Below are 16,834 nucleotides of genomic sequence, written 5' to 3' on the forward strand. Positions count from 1 at the left end.
TTTTTAGACGGAGTCTAGCTCTGGTGACCAGGCTGGAGTGCAGTGGCGTGATCTCTGCTCATTGCAACCTCTGCCTCCCGGGCTCAAGTAATTCTCCTGCCTCAGGCTCAAGCGATTCTCCTGCCTCAACCTACTGAGTAGCTAGGATTACAGGTGCACACCACCGTACCTGGCTAATTTTTGTATTCTTAGTAGAGATGGGGTTTCACCATGTTGGCCAGGCTGGTTCTGAACTCCTGACCTCAAATGATCTGCCCGCCTTGGCCTCTCAAAGTGTTGGGACTACAGGCATGAGCCACCACGCCTGGCCAGGACATGACCACTTGGATGTGCTTCCCCTGTTGTTTTTCCCATCTCAGTAAGTGGCAACTCCATCTTTCCAGTTGCTTGGGCCTCAAATCATGGCATCACCCTTAATTCCTCTTTTTCACTCTTCACACATACCCCCTATTCAGTCCAATCCTTTGACAGACGATGTGGCTCTCTCCCTTTGAAATATTTCAGAATCCACCACTTCTCAACCCCTCTACCACTATCATCTGGTCCGAGATATCATTTTACCTCACTTGGATTATTGCAAAAACCTAGCCATTCTCTCTGCTTCTACCCTTATCTTCTAGGGATCTGTTCTCAATACAGTATTCAGAGCATTCCTTTGGAAATGTCAGCTCTTTTCAATCCTCTGCTCAGAATCTTCCATTGACTTCTCATCTTACTTAGAGTAAAAGCCAAAATTCTGAAACTGGCCTGTAAAGCCTTATGTAGCCCATATATAAGGCCAGAGGTTTATAATAAAATAGTGCTTCTACTTCGGTGAGAGCTCTTAACATAATCTTTGCTGCATAATCTTTCTTATATCAAATGAAGATATTTTCTGTACTGGGTTCATACTTACACAGTAAACCTTAATGTGGATTATCACTTAGTAATTTAATTGTTCTCTTTAGTGTTACATTTTGATCTGTAGCCTTAAGAATCATTATTTTTTTTCATGGTTATAAAGCTAAAGAGAATTAAAAACAAACAATAAAAAACAAAAAAATCATAACTTTAAAAATTTATAGTTGTTTTAAAATGTGTTCTGGGCCGGGCACTGTGGCTCATGCCCATAACCCCAGGACTTTGGGAGGCCGAGGCGGGCGGATCACCTGAGGTCAGGAGTTCCAGACCAGCCTGGCCAACATGGTGAAGCCCTATCTCTACTAAAAATACAAAAATCAGTTGGGCGTGGTGGTGGACGCCTATAATCCCAGCTACTCGGGAGGCTGAGGCATGGGAATCGCTTGAACCTGGGAGGTGGAGGTTGCAGTGAGCCGAGATCACACCACTGCACTCCAGCCTGGGCGAAAGAGTGAGACTCCATCTCAAAATAAGAGACTCTGTCTTAAAATAAAATAAAATAATAAAAAATGTTTTTCGGCTTTAAATAGAATTTGTTCATTCTAGAAACACTTATAGGGGCATATTATATACCAGGCACTAGGGTTACAAAAATGAATAGAAAGAGATGCACATCAGTAATTTTCCCAACTGTGAGTGAATGGTTTTATTATGCATACACATGTATAGACAATTCCATAAAGATTACCTATTATTCATTACACAGAAGCCAAGGGATAAATTGTATGCTGAGTAAGTAAATCAAAAGGGAAGCGTCACTGTTTCTCCTTTTGATTTTTTTCCTATTTTTCCTTTATTCCTCTTTACATTTTGAATAGTAAGTCTCCACATCCCTGACCAGGCATTTGCTAGCTGCATCACTCCTCTCTAATTTCAAACTTCTCTAGTTTGTTTCCATCTTCTATTTTTAATACTTTTTTTCAGGCAAAAAGGTCATGTAGATTATATTTTCAGTATCTTTCATTTCTAAGCATGCTGCTTTATACACAGTAGGCCCTCAAATCTTTGGGTGCTTATAAATATGATTTTTGCTTCATCTAATTCTCTAGACATGCAGTTAAGATTACAGGATGGGTTACTTAGTATATTGAAAAAGAATGATATGAAATATGAAAAACAAAGCCATTTGCTGACAGAAGGTTTTTTTTTTTTTTTTTTTTTTCCTCTTTCTACCTTTAGGCACAGGGAAAGTTCCTAAGTTTTGAATTTGGGGTAGTATATTCAGTCTCATTTGAGTGTTGAGGACATTTGGATACAAAAGAATTTTAAATCCTAAAGAGTTTTAAATGTAGAATATAATGGAAAGCCTATTTTTTTGGCCTATTACATGCCTGAATAGCCACGAATTGGAAATTTTACAATGTCAGTTTCATGTAAAAATTCTCTTCCCTTCTCTTTTTTCTTTTATTAGCTATAAGCATTCAGATGAAAACCATGTCACTTGTAATGGACCCCCTGTGGAAATTCCTGGAGAATATACAGATAAGTTGAATGTGACTTACACTTATTCTGTGAGATTGAAGTAAGTACTTCTTGCCATCATCTTAATTTTTTTCCAAAGCAAGTATATAAATATCATGTACGTAATATTAAATAATAAATTTTCCTTGATTTAAAGTTGTATAACACAGCTAAGAACCCAAGAAAGCACATAAATTCTTTCTGTTCCAACAATTTAGTGGACAGTCACTACAGGAATTACTGTACTAAATCTACTACATTTCAGATACTGTACCAGCTACTTTACTTTCTCTTACTTCATATTAAAGGTTTGAGGTTTGAAAGAGGTACATGGGGAGCCAGAGGGGCATCTTCTGGGGTTGGTAGGCTGGCTGGCTGCTCAAGTGGGACCTTAAAGGAAGAATATCACATGGAAGAGACACAGTATAATGTAGAGAAAATAACACAGACAATGGCAGACTGACCTGTGATTCAAATTGCACCTTTGCCACTTACTAGCTGCGTGAGCTTAGGTAAGTCACATGATGTCTGAGTCTCGGTTTCTTCTCATGTCATTTACTTCTCATTTTCAGAATATGTAAAGGCCTTAGCATGGTACCTGACACAGAGTAGGTTCCCAATACGTGGCAGTCATCATTGTTTGTATGTCTAGACTTTTTTCTTTCACAAATAGTTTTTCTTTTTACAAAGATGGTGTGTATTTTTGGTTAAAAAAATAGATATAGATAGATATACTATAAACATTCTAGTGAATATTCTGTGATGGCTGTGTTTCACAAAGGGTTTTCCGTTAACCAGTTGTCTCTTATTTTATTTTTGCTTGGTATTTCATTTTTATTTTTTATTTTTGAGACGAAGTCTTGCTCTGTCCCCCAGGCTGGAGTGCAGTGGCGAGATCTTGGTTCACTGCAACCTCCGCCTCCATTCAAGCGATCCTGCCTCAGCCTCCCAAGTAGCTGGGATTGCAGGCATGCACCACCACACCCGGCTAATTTTTCTATTTTTAGTAGAGACAGGGTTTCACCAAGTTGGCCAGGCTGGTCTTGAACTCCTGACCTTAGGTGATCCGCCCCCCTCGGGCTCCCAAACTGCTGGGATTACAGGCATGAGCCACTGCACCCGACCAGAAATGACATATTAAAAGATGATATTCATGACACTCTAGTGCTTTACTTGCCCTTGGACCAGATGTTTGTGTTCATGGGTCAGTGACTCTTAGCTCCGGACTGTATTAGTGGTGCTTCACCAAAGGACTGATTTCAGGCTATTCTTTTAATAGGGAAAACGTTTTGTGACTATGTAGATCTATGTATTTCCATTTTTAGTCTTTTTTAGACTGTGTATCATATATATGTATATATATGTGTGTGTGTATATATATATGTGTATATATATATATATATTTTTTTTTTTTTGAGACGGAGTCTCGCTCTGTTGCCCAGGCTGGAGTGCAATGGCATAATCTCAGCTCAGTGCAACCTCTGCCTTCTGGGTTCAAATGATTATCCTGCCTCAGCTTCCCAAGTAGCTGGGATTACAGGCACCTGCCACCATGCCCGGCTAATTTTTGTATTTTTTTTTAGTAGAGATGGGGTTTCACCATGCTGGCCAGGCTGGTCTCAAACTCCTGACTTCAGGGGATCCGCCCGCCTCAGCCTCCCAAAGTGCTGGGATTACAGGCGTGAGCTGTTGTGCCCAGCTGTATATCATATTTTTGATTCAGGTTTTGTTATACTCAGTTTCATCTAAGGCTTATTTTTTATAGCTTCAGATATTCTTTCCTGAGACCAAACCCTAATCACTGTATTTGGGGCTAAGTCTCAAATCTCGAACATTTACAAATTGTGCTTGGTTTGTGTCATTTCTGTAGATGGCCTGACAGCCATTATAAAATGATTCTTCCTAATCTTATTCTGAAAGCAATTCCACATTAGGAATACCTCGCTTTTGTCCCTATGTATCACCTTTAGTGGTTATCTCCATTTTATAAATGAGGCTACTGAAGCCCAGCAAGCTGAAGTAATTTTCTCAGGATCACAGCTAGCAGGGGGTGCAAGTGATATTCAAAACCATGTCTGTCTGGCCCCCAAACTCAGTTTTTCTACTATACCATTCTGGCTTTCTTTCTTAAGCGTCTATTATATTTTCTGCCTCAGAGTCACTGTAAAGAAAATGAGAACCATTTGTGTTAGAAATGTGTGTGTGTGCCTTGAATCATCTAGCTAGAGGTCAGGATTACTTGATCCTACATCCTGTAGTTTACCCAAAGTACAATTGGTGAAAACAGGCAATTTACTAGTCCAATAAATATAGTCCAGTCTTCTAATCTTTGGATGAAATACAGAAGTGTAATCTGAGGAAAGGAATGAAATGCACTCTGAAGGGGCCAGGCATTGTGGCTCATACCTGTAATCCCAGCACTTTGGGAGGCAGAGGCGGGTGGATCACCTGAGGTCAGGGGTTTGAGACCAGCCTGACCAACATGGTGAAACCCCATCTCTACTTAAAATACAAAATTTAGCCAGGCATGGTGGCACGTGCCTGTAGTCCCAGCTACTCGGGAGGTTGAGGCAGGAGAATCGCTTGAACCTTGGAGACAGAGGTTGCAGTGAGCCGAGATCATGCCATTGTACTCCAGCCTGGGTGACAGAGTGAGACTCTGTCTCAAAAAAAAAAAAAAAAAAAAAAAGTGAAATGTACTCTGAAGACATTTAATAAACCTTTTTTCAGCTACTGAGAATAGAATACTATTCAAAGTCTAAGCTATTATCATAAGTTGATTGAAAACTGAGGTCCTTATATAATTTTGTCAGTTATCAATGAGTTATTAAACATTTAAATGTAAGGACTTTTATTCTTATAGTAAAAGCCACAGGAAAGCACATCTAAATTGAAGTTCAGATTCATATCAGGAACCTACATAATATGGTGCTAGTGGTCTGTCAGGAAGCAACTGTAAAAAAGCCATACCAGGCCGGGCGTGGTGGCTGACGCTTGTAATCCTAGCACTTTGGGAGGCTGAGGCAGGCAGATCACCTGAGACCAGCCTGGCCGACATGGCGAAACCCCGTCTCTACTAAACATACAAAAATTAGTCGGGCATGGTGGCGCATGACTGTAATCCCAGCTACTTGGGAGGCTGAGGCAGGAGAATCACTTGAATCCAGGAGGTGGAGGTTGCAGTGAGCCCAGATCGTACCACTGCACTCCAGCTTGGGCAACAGAGCGAGACTCCGTCTCAAAAAATAAAAAAAGCCATACCAAATGGGAAAATTTGGAAAATCCCATTATTTCAGGTTAGGTCTCAACCCCTTGTTCCTCAACAGTCAAGTCTAATCCTGGAAGCAATTCCAGAAGAGGGAATTTTCTTTTCCCATTGAAACTTATTTAGTGTACCTAGAAGGCCCTTGGCTTCCAGAGGTGTTACACTGGAAAGAACCAGACACAGTTGAATTAGAATCTTGGCTCTGCCATTTACTGCTGTATGAACTTGGTTAAGTTACTTTGCGCCTGTATTTCTGAATTTGTAAAATGGAGATAAAATATTAACCCCATTTGATTGCTATCAGGGTGAAGTGAGCTAACATGAAATATTTAGCACAGTGCCTAGCAAGTAGTACACATTTTATGTTTCCTATTCCTCCTTCTCTCCAATATAGGTTCTCCCAGACCTAGGGAGCAGTTGATTTATAAATGTCTCATACAACAATAGCTCATGCATGCAGAGAGACGATTATGCAGTGAGAACATACTAAGCCACGATATTCTCTATCTGAGTGCCAAAACGTGGCTGTTCTAGTTAGGGGGAGGGTGCAAGGGAGAGTAATGACATTTATCTCTAATAGTGCTCTTTCTTTATTTTCTTGTCTTGGGTTGAAAAATGCTTTATTTTTGTTTTTGATTCCCAAGTTTTATTCAAGAAGTCATATAAAATATTCCAGATAAGTGAACTTTAATTCTCATCTTCCTCCTCTTCTGCATCCTGGTTAATTTGGGAGTAATGTAATTCCTGACTGTCTGCTGTTAGCAACTATGTGCAACTAATCAAGTAGGTGATTCTTCTTCAGATATTTTTTGGTGAGATATTTCAAATATCTTTTGGTAAAAAGCACCTCAGAAGTCACAGTAATCTTGCTCTTGCTCATTTTGATGGTCATACCCCCTTCACCGAGACTCTCAGCTTTTCTGCTCACTTTGATCCTTTCCTGCAAAAATTGCCCAAAATTGGCAGCATCATGATTCCATCTTCTACAGAGTGGATGCAATGAAGAGGGAACTTCAGAACCTGCTTTTTTTTTGTTGTTGTTTAAACCCTCCTTTGCCATAAGCTTCTTTATGGGCACCGTGGCGGCAGCAGAGGCAGAAAGAAAGGGAGGTGGGTGAACTATGCAGGCCGGAGAAATGCTTTTTTTTTTATTAAAAAAAAATTATAATAGTGCATATCAACATTTCCCAAAGTGCATTATGTAGAACACTAGTCTAGTCAAATAAGTTTGGAAAATGCTACTTTCTACTGCCTCCTTTCTCAGCTTTACAAAACACATTATTAAAGTGTTTAAAAGTCTCCTAATCTCATTCATAGTAAAGAAATGTCTTGACTGAGCCTAACTTAGCATTTTACAAATGTGTTCGACTCTGGAGTTCCCTTCCTTCCTTTCCTTCCCTTCCTTCTCTTCCTTCTCTTCCTTCCCTTCCTTTTTTTTTTTTTTTTTTTTTGACAGAGTATCGCTCTCTTGCCCACGCTGGAGCACAGTGATGGGATCTCGCCTGGTTGCAACCTCTGCCTCCTGGGTTCCAGCGATTCTCCTGCCTCAGCCTCCTGAGTAGCTGGCTAGGATTACAGGCGTGATCCAACATGCCTGGCTAATTTTTGTATTTTTAGTAGAGATGGGGTTTCACTATGTTGACCAGGCTGGTCTCAAACTCCTGACCTCTGGTGATCCACCCACCTCAGCCTCCCAAGTAGTTGGGATCGCCTGGCTTTTTTTTCCCCCCCGTATTTTTAGTAGAGATGGGGTTTTGCCATTTTGGCTAGGCTGGTCTCAAACTCCTGGTCTAAAGTGATCCACCTACCCCAGTTTCCCAAAGTGTTGGGATTACAGGTGTGAGCCACTGTGCCCTGCCTGGAGTACTCTCTTAGGTTAGGGTAGCATTTAGATCCCACTATGGATGCCATTTTGGCTACCCCAGGTACCCATGGTGGTTGTGTCTTAGAGTAGCTCACAAAATCCTCAGAACCTGCAACATACCTGAAACTTTCAGTGTTCAAATTAGAAGCAAAGCTTCATATCTTGGTAACTGTAAGTATAAAAGAACTTAACCTGCATTATGGGCTATGAAGGATTTTGTCAACTAGCTGAGTTACCTAGTCATCACTTATTGAATTGTTTCAGAGGGAATGATAGAATTTGAAAATCACTAGTTTTTCAACCTCCAATTAAATATTGATTCAGGTCAATGTGATCAATGAATGTTAAAATTGTAGGTGAATGAGTGTTGGGGAAACTGGTTATTCTTAACAGTGGCAAGGTATCACTCTATAGACTGTACACCCTACAGCCTATAGTATCACCCTACAGACTACTTGCTAACTGCTAATGGAAAAATATAAAGGCAAATAAGTAAATAAACATGAGTTCATATGATATCTCAGACCCTCATCCAGCACCACAGCATTTCTTCTAGCCTTTTCCCCCTGGTTTAGTTGTAATTTCTTTACCTGAAAGTGAGAAACCTGGCTCTCATCATCTATGATGCACTGACTTATTTATTCAACCCTAGCGTACATGTAGTTTCAAAACTGCTAACACATATCCTTGTGAGAAACGTATTCATTCACTGGAGTACAGTGTTTATATAGCATTTTGGGGGCACAGAAATATCTTATCTGGTGTATATTTTACACTTACAGCTCATCCCCTTAGGACCAGACACATTTCAAGTGCTGAAGAGCCACATAGGACCAGTGGCTGCCATATTGGCACGGATCTAAACCACCTCATGTGTAGCATCTGTTTCCTTTCCTCTGTGCTTCTACATGCTTTCCCCCCCGCTCCCTTTTGCTGCTTCTCATTTGCAATACAGAAAATTTCACCAGATCCTGTTTGATTCTAGGCCCTTGACTGGGAGAAACACACTGTCTTAGATGTGTCTGGTGCACAAAGACATCTTTTTATTTTATTTTTTTTGAGACAGAGTCTCACTCTGTCGCCTAGACTGGAGTGCAGTGGTGTGATCTTGGCTCACTGCAGCCTCCGCATCGCGGGTTCAAGTGATTCTGGTGCCTCAGCCTCCCAAGTAGCTGGGATTATAGGCATGTACCACCATGCCCGGCTATGGCACACAAAGACATTCATGTGGCCACTGGAGAGGGGAGATGCAATCCTGACACAGGGTTGGGGTTGGGGAACATGGACAGGAAGCTAAACTCCATGCACATGATGAAGCACTTCCAGATGTCAGAGCCATGCAACAGTTGTGGCTCCTCAGTCACCTGGATCACGATCTCCATTCTCCTGTACTTGTCTTACCACCTTGCTGCAGCCACCTGCAAACTGCTGTTTGGACCCAGAGCCTGTAATCATCAGCTGAGCTTGTGGGTCTGAGCCCCTGATCAAGCCTAGACACAGAGAAGTTCAAAGGCAATATAATAATTTTTAGTTTGAATTTTTTTTTTTTTTTTTTCCTGAGACAGTGTCTTGCTCTGTCACCCAGACTGGAGTGCAGTGGCACGATCTCAGCTCACTGCAACCTCCGCCTCCCAGGTTCAAGTGATTCTTGTGCCCTAGCCACCCGAGTACCTGGGACTACAGGCACGGGCCACCATGCCTGGCTAATTTTTGTATTTTTAGTAGAGACGGAGTTTCACCGTGTTGGCCATGATGGTCTCGAGCTCCTGACCTCAAGTGATCCATCTGCCTTGGCCTCCCAAAGTGCTGAGATTATAGGTGTGAACCACTGCACCTGGCCTGTTTTTTTTTTTCTTTTCTTTGAGATAGAGGCTCTCTGTGTTGCCCAGGCTGGAGTGCAGTGGCGTGATCTTGACTCACTGCAACCTCTGCCTCCCGGATTCAAGCAATTCTGCCTCAGCCTCCCGAGTAGCTGGGATTACAGGTACCGTCTGCCACACCCAGCTAATTTTTGTATTTTTAGTAGAGACAGGGTTTCACTATCCCAGGCTGCTCTCGAATTCCTGACCTCAAGTGATCCACCCACCTTGGCCTCCCAAAGTGTTGGGATTACAGGTGTGAGCGACCACGCCCGGCCCTATTTTGTTTTTTAATTAACTGTCATGAAAATGCACTTTAATGTTTTCAGAAAATAATACAGGTTCCCAAACCGGTGTAAAATTTGGGATTTATAATACATTTGTTCAGGAGAGATGAGTCATAAAGGTTAACGTTTGAGTGAAGACCTTTTGTTTATCAATTTGTATGTTTCTTGAGTGCCTATTATGAACTGAGTTCCTATTATGAATTTATTGAATGCCTATTATGAATTATGAACATTGAGGGCCTATTATGAATTATTGAATGCCATGATAAGGTGTTTCTATTCATAATACTTTGCTTTAAAAATGTACTGTCTTTTTTTTTTTTTTTTTTGAAACAGAGTTTTGCTCTTGTTGCCCAGGCTGGAGTGCAATGGCACAATCTTGGCTCACTGCATCCTCTGCCTCCTGGGTTCAAGCGGTTCTCCTGCCTCAGCCTCCCGAATAGCTGGGATTACAGGCATGCACCACCATGCCCGGCTAATTTTGTATTTTTAGTACAGGTGGGGTTTCACCATGTTGGCCAGGCTGGTTTTGAACTCCTGACCTCAGGTGATCCACATGCCTGGGCCTCCCAAAGTGCTGGGATTACAGGCATGAGCCACTGCGCCCGGCCAAAAATGTACTGTTTTTATATCACCAAACAAAGGCTTTTTGGTTTCGTTGTAATCACATTAATGTTAGCTATATATTTGAGTTACATAAGCTCCATTTGTTGGCTAGCCTAGGACCCTAGCTAAATTTAAAGCATTGTGTCCAGGTACGGTCACCTGAGGTCAGGAGTTCAAGACCAGCCTGTACAACATGGCAAAACCCCATCTCTACTAAAAATACAAAAATTAGCCCAGCATGGTGGTAGGGTCCTGTAATCCCAGCTACTCGGGAGGCTGAGGGTGGAGAATCTCTTGAACCCAGGAGGTGGAGGTTGCAGTGAGCCAAGATTGCACTACTGCACTCCAGCCCGGGTGACAGAGTGAGACTGTGTCTCAAAAAAAAAAAAAATGTGTGTGTGTGTGTGTATATATGTATATATATGTGTATATATGTATATATGTATATATGTGTATATATGTATATATATGTGTATATATGTATATATGTATATATGTGTATATATGTATATATGTGTATATATGTATATATGTGTATATATGTATATATGTATATATGTGTATGTATATGTATATATATGTGTATATATATATGGCATTGCTTTGATTTTCAGGAAGCATGGACCATTAACTGAATTGAGAATTCCAAAATTTCCCCTCTGGATCTCAGTTTCACCATAATAAATTGAGGGAGTTGAACTCGATTTGTAATTTTCAACCCAAATCAAAGTGATGTCCTCTTTCACAGTGATGTCCTCTTTTTTTTTTTTTTTTTTGAGATAGAGTCTCGTACTGTCACCTGTCACCTGGATTGGAGTGCAGTGGCGCGATCTCTGCTCACTGCAACCTCCGCCTCCCAGGTTCAAGTGATTCTTCTTGCTTCAGCCTCCCAAGTAGCTGGGATTACAGGCGCCTGCCACCATGCCCAGCAAATTTTTTTGTATTTTTAGTAGAGATGGGGTTTACTATGTTGGCCAGGCTGGTCTCAAACTCCTGACCTCGTGATCCACCCTCCTCAGCCTCCAAAGTGCTGGGATTACAGGCGTAAGCCACCGCGCTCAGCCGATGTCCTCGTTTAACAAGTAGTTTATAACTCTCCTTTTACTATTTTAAAATGATGCTAATATGTAAGAGATAATGAAACTTTTCTATATACATAGTTTCAATAAACATCAATATAACATCCTAACTACAATATAAAGTAGAAACAAAAGGGAGGTAACCTTTAATAAAATATGTATTTAGGTATATATTTCAGTCGTTGTCAGATGCTTGCACCCATGGGTATAATTATTGTAAATGTGGCAACACATGCATATAAAAATAGTATGCACTGGTGGCTCTAATACCACATAACTCTAAATGATGCCATGATTTTCTGAAATGATTAATTTTGGCAAAATTCCAAGCCAAACATGTACCATTTTCCTTCAACTGACATGGTAGTTGTGTTCTTGGGAAAAAATATCAGCGAATATTGAAACCGTGTAAAAATACTTTATCTGTAAAAGGGAGTTAGGGCTGGGTGCAGTGGCTCACGCCTATAATCCCAGCACTTTGGGAAGCTGAGGTGGGAGGATTACTTGAGCCCAGGAGTTCAAGACCAGCCTGGGTAACAGAGTGACACCCTGTCTATTAAAAAAAAAAAAAAAAAGCCAGGCGTAGTGGCACGCCTGTGGTCCCAGCTACTGAGGAGGCTGAGGTTTGAGGATCGTTTGAGCTTGGAAGGTCGAGGCTGCAGTGAGCAGTGATTGCACCACTGCACTCCAGCCTGGGCAACAGACAGAGGCCTTGTCTCAAAATAAAATAAAATAAAGGTGTGGCTGAGTTAGAATCTAGGCTCAGGTAATCATAAGCAGTTTTGCACCCACATGAAAGTTGAGTGGGGCATTTGAAAGAGTTGTAAGACACTGTACAGTTCTCAGTTCTCCATTGTGTGGATCTCCCTGTGCCTTGCAGGACATCTCTGTTACTCAATACCAGCAGCGTCGCTGCACATTCTCATTGTGCCCCCTAGAGGGTGCTGCTCCTCTTGTTGAGAACAACTGGACTAGAAGATCGAATTGCCGGCCGGCTTGATTTCTTTTTTGAGTCCCTGCATGATTTTTTTTTTAATTTACATTTTTATTGTTTATTTTTTTAGACGGGGTCTCACTCTGTCGCCCAGGCTGGAATGCAGTGGTGCGATCTCGGCTCACTGTAGCTTCGACCTCCCAGTTCACGCCATCCTCCCACCTCAGCCCCCCAAGTAGCTGGGAGCACAGGCACGCGCCACCATGCCCCGCTAATTTTTGTATTTTTTGTAGAAACGGGGTTTCGCCATGTTTCCCAGGCTGGTCTCGAACTCCTAAACTCGAGTGATCCACCCGCCTCGGCCTCCAAAAGTGCTGGGACTACAGGCGTGAGCCACCGCGTCCGGCCCCTTCATGAATTTTTATTGAATGAGACCTATCATAGGGTACTGTGTCATGGATCAAGAAGTCTTGTATGTTTCTACATTTGCTTCTTGTGCCTCCATTATTACCAACGTTAGAGACCTGTTTACCTCATATGATACTATGAGAATTGCTGTCTTATAAAAGATTTTGAAACTCTAGAATGTAAAGAATATAGGATAATTCATTCATTTTAAATGGGTTAAAAATAGTTTCTACCACTTAGTTATCTTTTCGCATTTGTCATTTTGTTCTCAAATATGCCTTAGGATTTTTAAATAATTTTTTACTTTCCTACGGAAAAGTAATGTGTGTTGTGGTCTGTTATTTCCAGTAGATGGCAATGTTTGGTGCAAAAAATGACTGTATAGCAATTGCAGATTGCCCTGGCTCTCTTTGTACTTAAAATCCAAACTTCATAGTGCGTGTTTGAAAGTACTGCTCTTTTTTTTTTTTTTTTTAAATGATACGAATTAACTGAGTTAAACCAATGGATAGGCTGGTAAAGAGATGCATGTAATTCAAATTTTCACAAAATAACTTACATTTTACTGTTGCAAAAATATTTTTTAAAGGAGTTCCTAGAAAAATGCAACAATATTTTAATAGAAGGCTAAGTTCGTTCATGAAGTATTTACCTTTTGATTTATCAGTTCTATAAATTATGATTTTCTTATAGGATTTTTTAAAAAATAATTTATTTTGAAACAGTTTCAGACTTACAGAAGAATTGCCAGAATAGTACAAAGAATTCCAGTAGTCCCTTTAGCCAGATATCCCGACTGTTAACACTGTACCTCATTTGCTTCATTGTTCACTCTTCTGGGTGGGTGTCTGTTATCATTAGTCTTTGAATCTGAGAGCTAGAGGTTGTCTAATCACCCCTAAACACTCCAGAGGGTACTTCCTCAAAACGAGGTCACTCTCCTACCAGCATACAACCCTCTGAATCAGGAATCAATACTGTCCAATCCATATCCATCCATGCAGATTCTACCAGGTGGTCAACAGTGTCACTCTTTCCCTTTCTGGTTCACAGTCCTATCCAGGATTATGGTTTTGGTCTCCTGCGATCTAGACTAAGTTCGTTAGTCTTTCATACCCTTGAAATTTTTAAAGGGTACAGACATTACGTTCTGTATGATGACTATCATCTTGAGTCTTAAGGATGTTTCCTCATGACCAGATATCTGCATTCTTGGTAGGAATACCTGAGGAGGCACATGATGCTAACCTGTCCCGTCACTGGTAGTGTTAACAATGGTCATGTGGTCATCAGGATTTACCTCAAATCTATTGTAGGATTAAAGCCCATTTTAAAAAAGCTTTTTCTTATGTTTTTATTTTTTTTTGTTTAGGCTGGGTGCGATGGCTCCCGCCTGTAATCCCAGCACTTTGGGAGGCTGAGGTGGGAGGATGGCTTGAGCCAAGAGTTCAAGACCAGCGCTGGCAATATAAAAATTATCTAAGAGTAGTGGTGGTACATGGCTGTAGTCCCAGCTACTTGGGAGGCTGAGGTGGGAGGACCACTTGAGCCAGGGGAAGTCGAGCTGCTGCACTCCAGCCTGGGTGACAGAGCCAAGACGCTGTCACAAAAAAGAAAAATAAAAAGATAAAAACATTCGTAGTAATTTTTTTCCAAATTTTTGTTTCTTTAATCTTTTTTTTCTGGCTTATTTTTCGTTCATATAAAACTCATTTTAATTAAAATCTTTCATTTGGGTTTTTATTTTTTAAAAAAACAACATATAGTGACTTTCTTCATATGCCCCAAACTTCATAAAAAAAAATCCAAAGATATTTCAAGCATAGCTTGGCCAATCTGTGCCTGTATTTTTCTTTTGCTAAGATCATGCCATGGACTTGAGGGGTAATAACACTGCAATAATGGCTTAAGTATTTATTGGGGGTTATAATTTTTTTTTTCTGAGATGGAGTTTCGCTCTTGTTGACCAAGCTGGAGTGCAATGGAGCGATCTTGGCTCACTGCAACCTTTGCCTCTTGGGTTCAAGCTATTCTCCTGCCTGAGCCTCCCGAGTAGCTGGGATTACAGGCATGTGCCACCACATCTGGCTAATTTTGTATTTTTAGTAGAGACAGGGTTTCTCCATGTTGGTCAGGCTGGTCTTGAACTCCTGACCTCAGGTGATCTGCCCGCCTCTGCCTCCCAAAGTGCTGGGATTACAGGCATGAGCCACCGTGTCCGGCCGGGGATTATCATTTAAGATCATAATATATTGGCAATATCTTAAAGCTCTTGACAAGTTGAATTTGATCACACATCAGCAGAAACAACTTCATTCATAATTGTGTTTTCTCATGTTTTATTCAGTACTGAAAACTACAACATAAAAGAAAATCTTTTTTTTTTTTCTTGAAACAAAGTCTCACTCTGTTGCCCAGGCTGGAGTTCAGTGGCACAGTCACAGCTCACTGCAGCCACAAACTCCGTGGCTCAGGTGATCCTCCAACCTCAGCTTCCTGGGTGTCTAGGACAATAGGCACTCACCACCAAAATAATTAACATGCAAAAAATGTAAAATACAAGAAATGGGCAGGGTGTGATAACTTGTGCCTGTAATCCCAGCACTTTGGGAGGCTGAGGTAGACAAATTGCTTGCGCCCAGGAATTTTTTTTTTTTTTTTTTTTAGTGTATAGAGCTTTATTTCTTATCAAAGGCATATTGCATTAAAAAGTATTTGGATTTCTGACAAGTGATACCCACCCCTTAAGTGTCAGATGGCAAAGTATTAATCTGCAACATGAGACTTCAAATAAACATTTAGCCTTCTACATAATATATAAGACCTGCCGTGATGGTTAATACTGAGTGTCAACTTGATCGGATTGAACAATGCAAAGTATTGATCCTGGGTGTGTCTGTGAGGGTGTTGCCAAAGCAGATTAACATTTGAGACAGTGGGCTGGGCAGACCCACCCTTAATCTGGGTGGGCGCCATCTAATCAGCTGCCAGCACTTCCAGAATATAAAGCAGGCAGAAAAACGTGAAAAGGCTAGACTGGCTTAACCTCCTAGCCTTACATCTTTCTCCCATGCTGGATGCTTCCTGCCCTAGAACATCGGACTCCAGGTTCTTCAGCTTTTGGGACTCGGACTGACTACCTTGGCCTATTGTGGGACCTTGTGATCATGTGAGTTAATACTACTTAATAAACCCTCAAATATATGTATGTATATATATCTCCTATTAGTTCTGTCCCTCTAGAGAACCCTGACTAATACACCTGGCTTTTTTGGCTCCCACATCTCATTGTAACTTGCAAAGGAGATGGATTCTAACATTTATTGAACTTTGCTATGTGCCAATTACTCTGCTAGGTGTTTTATGTACCACTATCTCATTTAGTCTTTATAACAGTTTTATGAAGCAGACATTATCACTTTTTTTAAAATGAGGAAATAGGCTTAAAAATAACTTGTGTCTGGGAGCGGTGGCTCACGCCTGTAATCCCAGCACTTTGGGAGGCCGAGGCGAGTGGATCACTTGAAGTCAGGGGTTTGAGACCAGCCTGCTCAACATGGTGAAACCCCGTCTCTACTAAAAATACAAAAAAAAAAAAAAAATTATACAGGTGTGGCGGCGCCCAGGAATTTAAGACCAGCCATGGCAACATAGTGAGATCTCATCTCTACGAAAAACTAAAAAATTAGCTGGGCATTGTGGCGCACACCTGTGGTCCCAGCTACTTGAGAGTCTGAGGTGGGAGGATCACTTGAGCCAGGGAAGTCGAGGTTGCAGTGAGCCGTGATCATGCCACTGCACTCCAGCCTGGGCGACAGAGCAAGACTCTGTCTCAAAAACAGAAACAAAAACAACCCAAAACCAAAAAACAACAACAAAAAACAAATGATGGATTAAGTAGTTAAACAAGGTTTTATAATCAAACAAAATACTCTAATAACAAACCTATTTGCAGAGGGTGGAGTTGGTGGGTTGCAGTGAAGCAAGTTGTCTTTTAGTTGAATTTAAGTAATATCAATAACATTTGTATATTTGTATATGGTGAAGACTTCAAACCAAATAGACAAGGTATAAGTAAATCTCTCCCTTCCTTTACCCTCCAATTCCTACTCTCTCTATCTAACAGTATAAGCATTATTTTTTCTTATTTATCCTTCCAGAAAAATATTTG

General features: G+C 41.0%; 1 pseudogene; it reads right to left on the reverse strand.

Moving 5' to 3' along the window:
* Positions 1 to 6,313: 6,313 nt before the first annotated feature.
* Positions 6,314 to 13,945, reverse strand: LOC129025412 (large ribosomal subunit protein eL22-like; annotated as a pseudogene).
* Positions 13,946 to 16,834: the final 2,889 nt, after the last annotated feature.

Source organism: Pongo pygmaeus, chromosome X (assembly GCF_028885625.2).
Source record: "Pongo pygmaeus isolate AG05252 chromosome X, NHGRI_mPonPyg2-v2.0_pri, whole genome shotgun sequence".
Classification (NCBI taxonomy): Eukaryota; Metazoa; Chordata; class Mammalia; order Primates; family Hominidae; genus Pongo; species Pongo pygmaeus.